The 6,291-nt window shown below is 54.3% G+C and overlaps 1 long non-coding RNA gene across 1 annotated transcript; it reads right to left on the bottom strand.

Annotated features, from left to right (window-relative positions):
* Positions 1 to 500: 500 nt before the first annotated feature.
* Positions 501 to 5,880, bottom strand: LOC136563138 (uncharacterized). Its single transcript, XR_010784606.1, has 2 exons — positions 5,627 to 5,880; positions 501 to 1,219 (listed from the first exon to the last, which is right to left on the bottom strand). It is a non-coding gene; the product is annotated as an uncharacterized lncRNA (long non-coding RNA).
* Between the last annotated feature and the right edge of the window lie 411 nt (positions 5,881 to 6,291).

Genomic DNA, 6,291 nt, shown 5'->3' with positions numbered 1-6,291 from the left:
AGCCAGTTTTGTTTTGCCACAGCCAGCAGATTTGGAGAGGATGTGAACCTCAGTGCCAAAAGCTGCCTCGCAAAGAGGTCACAGAAAACACGGAGGGAGGGAGTGAGGGAGCACGGTGGCTGTGCTGCACACCAGCACTGTGCTCTGCAGGTTTTTTACCACTCTGAGCTCAGAGCACTGTCTCAAGCAGCACAGCCTCCCTCTGGTCCCCTGGGTGCTCCAGACTGGCCTGCAGCACAGCAGGGATGGCAGCTCTGGGCATCCCACTGGATCCCTTTGGCTCAGGTACAGCTGGGCAGCTCCAGGCCTTGTGATTCTCCTCCTGCTTCACTCTGATACCTGAGACCATGCTGGGGTGGGACCCGTGGCCAGGAGGTGCCATGGATGGGGTATGGGCTCTATCAAACCCCGTGCAGGACAGGGGGAGCTCTGAGCAGCTGCTCTAGTGGAGGATGTCCCTGCCCATGGCAGGGGGTGGAATGAGAAGAGCTTTAGGTCCCTTCCAACCCCAACCATTGCAGGATTTTATTTTATTTTATGATTCTGTGAAGCCAGTGCTTCTATGCTCACCTGGCTTGAAAACACCTACATTTCTCCTAAAGATTTTTTTCACAATTCACCAGGAGATGAATTAGCTGCTTGGAAACCCCAGACATTAATTATTGATGATGAAGCCAGTGCACGGTGATCCATGGCCTTAGACATGGCACAGCCTCCTTCTTCCAATCTTCAGGAGCCCCAAAACTGCTTTGGAGTTCATTGTGTGAGGGGGTGGAGCAGTCCTGGAATGTTGATCTCAACATAAAGTGGCAGAATTTCCCAGGTCACAGGGGACCTCAGGAGATCTCTAGTTCAACTTTCTGCTCCAAGCAAGATCTCCTTGTCCAGCAGGGCTTGAAAACCTCAGAGGATGGAGACAGTGCAGCTTTCCTGGGCAAGCTGCTGATGCTTGGCTGCCTTCATGGAAAAAAAGTGTCTTTATCACCAGCCTGAGCTTCTCTCAACTCACCTCATACCTGTTTTCTCTCTTCCTCTCAGCACACACCACTCTGAAGAGTCTGGATGTCCTCTCCAACACCTTCCTACAGGTACTGCATGGCTGCTTTAAGTCCCTCTGAATCCTTCCCTTCTCAAGGGAGAGGGATAAATCTCAAGGATTTGAGATCAAGGATAAATCTCCCACTGCAGTTCTCATCAGCCTGGAAAGGGGAGGAACTACCTGCAGAAAGAAATTTAAAAATTAAAAATAAACAAACAAAGAAAAGAAAAAATAAAAAGAAAAATAAGATTACAAAAAAAGAAAGAGAACTACCTCAAACTCTTGTGACCTTCTTCACTCCAATCCCACTAAATGTGACATTAAATGAGGAGATCCCATCCCATCATACTCTGGGCTGCTCTAAGAATCAGGAACAATAAATCAACTGACTTCAGCCCAAGATGTTCCCATCTCTTTGCTGACACCAGATAACACAGGGCTGTGAATATTCCCAGCCTGGAACACCTCTGAAGGAAAAGAAGCTGCTGCCTGCAAGGCAGGGAAGCAGAGATACTTAACAGGTAAAACAAGGGAAAAGGAGGCTCCAGAGGTCTCAAGCAAGTCCATTAATCCCAGAGTGCCTTCATTTTCCATGCTGCTCCTAAGGAACCAGGGCCTGAATGCACAAAGTATCTGAACAGAGCAGCAATTGCTGCCTGATCAGCCTCTTCCCCTGGCTGAAGCTTCTGCCCTGTGCTGATTACACAGACCCTCAGCACGAGCCAAACCCAAAAATCAATGTTGCCATGGTCAAGGTGAGCTCTGCAGGAGGTGAGCTACATCTTTTTCCAGGTTGACAGCAAGATGAAGAGGGGCTGGAGGCACAGGAGGTAGCTCCATCCATCAGGAGCAGATCTGGAATCACCACCATCAACCCTGCTGCATCCATCAGGAGCAGATCTGGAATCACCACCATCAACCCTGTTCCATCCATCAGGGGCAGATCTGGAATCACCACCATCAACCCTGTTCCATCCATCAGGGGCAGATCTGGAATCACCACCAACAACCATAATCATCCATCAGGGGCAGATCTGGAATCACCACCATCAACCCTGCTCCATCATCAGAGGCAGATCTGGAATCACCACCAACAACCATAATCAACCATCTTCCCCCTGCCTGCAGCAGTGTCCCTGCAATGTCTCCTCAAGCAGCACTGACCAAGGCCAGCCCTGCTCACAGAGACAGCAGTTCCAGATGTGGCAGCTGTGCACAGGTAGGCTGGAGACTGGAGGAGAGCAGGGATGTAGAAGATGTGATGGAAACAGGAGGTCAAGGGCAGTGTGGAGGGCAGGTGGAGTGGGGAGGAACAGGACATAGCCAGAGGTGACCAGGCAAGGGTGACCATGAGCTTTGGGTGTGCTGGAGAGGACCAGCTCCCATGACAGAAGGCCACTGGGAGCTGGCATAAAGGTGAGAGCAATCCAGGAAGGCTTTGGAAGCCACCAGGAGACTTAAAGAGGGTCAGGAGATTGTAGGTCTCATCTCGAGCTACTCATTAGCCACAAGGATTCTGGCCTTTCAACCAGGCTAATTACTGATTGCTCAAAGGATAACACTTCCCACAGCTGCTAAACTTGCTGACACTGGGCCCTGGATGTCTTCTATTCTGGGAAGGGGGAGTGGAGTCTCCTAGTGTGAACTTGTGGGGCTGGGCAAAGCCACACTGGAGCAGAGATAAAGTCAAGGACAGCTGCAGCTGCTTGGCAACCGTTCAAAATGAGCCACGAGTCACTGACTTGGCTATTCTGGGACCAGCTGAAGAGCCAGAGCTGGGGAGAACAAATTCATGGCCTGCTCACACAGAAATGGACTGCAGCAAGCCTGGGCCTGACCAGTGCCCAGGCACATTTGTCAGGGGCCTGATGGGAGGCTGCAAAGCTCTGTCCCTGGTGGAGCTGTGGCTGCAAAGCTCTGTCCCTGGTCACCAGCGAGGAGCTGTGGCTGCAGATCTGCCTTGGGACTGATCTACCACAGCTCACAGGTCTCCAGCAGGGGAGGACCACGCAGCTCCCTGAAAGTCACAGAGAGAAATCGCTGCTGTGAGGACTTTTCAACCCTTCAGGTTGCCTGAAATTGGGTCAAAGCCTTTGCCCAGGGCTGCCATGCTGGAGAACAACTGCTGCTGAAGCTTCTAGAGAACCCAGCAGAGGTTTCCCAAGTCGGAATTTACTGGGGAATGGGGTGGGTGAAGCCTGTGATATTCCCTGAATCTGTAACCAGTGACCAGAGTAATCCTCTCAAATCTTTGCCTAAGGCAAGGAACCTGAATTGGAACCTGAACTGTTTATGTGCTGCATTTCCCAGCTTTTGGGTGGGAGCACTGGGCTGGAGGCTCTGATGTGGCCCAGCAATGTCTGTTCCCTGCCTCCAGAACCCCCAGCACTGCTGGGGCCGACCTGAGCCCTCCACACAGCCCAGTGCAGGTCACCTCCAGAGCTGCAAGACTCAGATAGACAATTAAGCTCGTTGGGAGCTCACCCAAAGGACACCAGGCCTTTTGAGGTCACTCACTGCATATGCTGGAAAGCAGATATGATCTCATTAGGCAAATATTTATGATCAATATTGTCCACACTCTGGCAATGAGCAGCATCACTTGGAGCTAGGAGCTCTCCAGGGATGGATGTGGGTTAACAGAAGGGCCTGGGCTGAGCGTGAACCTCTGCTCACCTGCCTTGGAAACACCTACATTTCCCCTAAACACTTTTTTTTTCACGATTCACTAGGAGATTAATTAGCTGCTTGGAAACCCCAGACATTAATTATTGATTATGCAAAAGATTTTGTTCATCACAGTTGCTGAGCTTGTCAGTGCTGAGGATGTCAGGATGGAGGGGAAGTCTGGATGGGCCCTGGATTTGCCACCAGTTTCCTAAGGTGGGGCCTCTCCACAAGGCAGCACAGCTCCAAAACAGGAGCCAAGCGTGGCAGCAAGAGCCCAGCTCAAACAGAGCTGCCCTCAGGGGCAGGAAACTGAGGCACAGGACGGCGTGACCCATTCAGGAAACAGCAAAAGCACCCCCTGCACCCTGGGGCATCTGACCCGAGGCCGGGGCTGCTCCCAGGCGTGCGGGGGGCAGATATCCAGCATGGCCTCCCCTCCGCGGCGGCTCCAGCCCGGTGCCAGCAGCCCCTCCTCGCCCCGGCTCCCCGGGCAGCAGGAGCCGCAGCCGCGGCGAGCGCGGGTGGCAGTGATAAACCTCCTGCAACGCCCGGCAATTAATCTTGCGGAGCGGTGAGTCAGAGTCACCCGGAGCTTCCTCCCCTCACCCAGAACCAGCCACCGCCGTCTCCAGAAGCTCTCGGCTCCAGGGACCTGCAGATGCCACCTGGCTGGGGAGAGGGATTTTTTTTGGTATTTTTGTGCTGTGCCATCACTGCGAGGTGCTGGGTTCCCCTCCTGACGTCTCCGCTGCACGCAAGGGAAACAAGACGCACCGATACCCGCGTGTGCCTGCCTGTCTCTGCAGAGGAGCGGGGTGTTTGACTCCCAGCTTCTCTGGCCGTCAGGAAGGCGAGAGGGAGATGCCATCCTCATGATAAAGCCCATATAAAAAAGGTGTCAAAAGCCAGAGGGGAGGAGGAGGCAGGAAGGACTTAAATAAAACTCCCGGGAAGGAACGGGTATATTTAACTCCCACCAAGAAAACGCCCCCGCACATTTTCCCCCCCGTCCCAACCCCCCAAAATCTGCGGTGCTCCCCAAACTTTCCCAAGCTTTCCCGGGGAAAAGCCTCTTCCCGCCTTGCCCTAGGCATGAATGCAGTTTGCAGTTTTAACAGCAGATGTCTCTCCTATTATGATTTATAAAAATGCTTAAAATAAATAATGCAAACATATTTACAGGAATGAATTCCTGCTCCTGAGCGCGTTTGTCACTCGGAGGCTCCCGAGCAGGAGCGCCTCGCCGCCTGAGTGCCTCCCGCACAGTCCCCGCCGCCCCCTCCCTCCCTCCCTCCCTCCCTCCCTCCCGCCGGCGCTGCGGCGGCTGCCAGGAGCCCAGGGCAGGGTGGCCAAATCCCAAATCCTCCCCCCCCCCTTACCCCAGCCCCTCCCCAAACCCCGGGTCTGGGCCCACACCAGCGTTTCAATACAAATGTTGTATAATCAACGTGTTAAATATTTAAAATGGTCGTGCAGGAGAGCTGCCCGGCGGTGCCTGATTTCACACATCCTGACAATTTCACGGACCTCTGGGCTTACGTTTCTTGGCAAATAATGAAAGGCGGTGGGAGCCCCTTCCTCGAAGGGCACGTTGGGGAGGTTTGCCCTGGCCGCAACTCCTTCAAACGCGATGCGACTCGCGCAGCGCCTCTCCCACCTCCGCGCCCAGCCATGTCCAATGCTTTTAAGCGTGACCTTCGCGCGGGGCGGATGCAGCCGTCACGCCGCCGAGGTGACTCAAAGGCAGAGCGGGGGGCCGGGGAGGGGGGCACGGCCGGGGGCAGCTGCCGCCAGAGCCGGCGCTTCCAATGGAATAACTTTTCTTTTTTCTTTTTTTTTTCTTTTTTTTTTTTTCCATGGCCGTTTTTTCCCGCAGCCGCGCTCTTTCCGGCGCGGTGCACACAAAGAGCCGCGTACCTGCGGTGATGCGAGTGGCCCAATTAGCGCTCCGCACCCAGGCTGCCCGTTTCCATAGCTTCACAGCACAGCGCTTCCTTCTCCCGAGGCCATCGGAGCAGGACCCGGCATCTTATCAGCGATCATCCTGCCACGCAGCGCTCCTCCGGGCCCTACCTGCCGACGGCCAGTCTCGCTGGCAACGCAGGATAATATCTTTTCCCACCAGAGCCCGGCGATGATTTCTTCCCGCTGTAATTTTGTCTTGCTTCCAAAGCCTCTTGCATAACCGGTGCCGAGGAAGCAGGGCACAAAGCAGGGCAGCTACAGGAGCTCCCCCAAGCAGCGGATGGGGTGAGGCTGTCCCAACCTGAGGACACCCCAAGAGGCTCTGGTGCTTCAGCCTTGCTGAAGGAAAGGTGAGAGGAGGCATCAAAAAGGACTAATGTGTCTCCCTGGCCAAACCCCACTGGCAAGCTGTGAGGCTGAGCCAGGAGGACATGGAGGTGGAAGGCAGAATTTTCTCCTCAGTCAACCAGATCCTGCTTGGGTGAGAGTTCCATGGGAGCCCAAAACCACAGCCTCTCAAAACAGGCACAGAATTTGGGCAGGAAAGCCTGCTCCAGGAGGAGGGGGGTGTTTGTGGCCTCCTGAAGGGGTGACTTGCTCCAGCTCCTTGCCTTCCT

The sequence above is a fragment of the Molothrus aeneus genome, chromosome 15 (assembly GCF_037042795.1).
Source record: "Molothrus aeneus isolate 106 chromosome 15, BPBGC_Maene_1.0, whole genome shotgun sequence".
Lineage (NCBI taxonomy): Eukaryota > Metazoa > Chordata > Aves > Passeriformes > Icteridae > Molothrus > Molothrus aeneus.
Note: the sequence above shows the minus strand (reverse complement) of the source record. Positions and strands in the feature narration are given on the sequence as shown.